This window comes from Hylaeus volcanicus, chromosome 9 (assembly GCF_026283585.1).
Source record: "Hylaeus volcanicus isolate JK05 chromosome 9, UHH_iyHylVolc1.0_haploid, whole genome shotgun sequence".
Classification (NCBI taxonomy): domain Eukaryota; kingdom Metazoa; phylum Arthropoda; class Insecta; order Hymenoptera; family Colletidae; genus Hylaeus; species Hylaeus volcanicus.
The window spans coordinates 3326495-3327022 of record NC_071984.1 but is presented as its reverse complement, the minus strand read 5'-3'; positions in this window follow the sequence as shown (position 1 = coordinate 3327022).

Here is a 528-nt window from a genome sequence, read left to right as displayed (position 1 = left end):
TGAACCGTCAATTCGCCCCCGCCGCGCGAACACCTTTCCAAGCTGGTTACTCAAAAAACTATGCAGTTCTCTGAAACATGTAGAAACATACGTTCTTGTCTTGCGCATAGGCTGCAAAATGCAATAATAATATATTGTGATGCTCACGAAAGCACATAACATAATTTACCAAAATTGTAATGTTTAAATATTTCATGTGATTTTGGAAACTGTTATATTTTTTATTTCCTGCCAATTGTTTAATTTGTAATGTTGTTCTTTGTTCTTTTTTCAATAAAGTAAGCAAACCGATCATCATTGTTTCCTTCGACCTCTCCTTTCGCTAGGAAACATGTACCGGTGCCACAATGTAGGTGCTGTTACGCAGTGGAAGATCCACTGCTTCCCAGGTGGGTATCCTGAGCCAGCGATGAGATCTATCATTGAGATTGGAATCGAAAAGCATTTGTTACGGAACTGGTGTAAGTCTACGAACAGGGAGAATCCTTATTGATCGATAAAGCATTATTTATTATGCTATTAACTGTC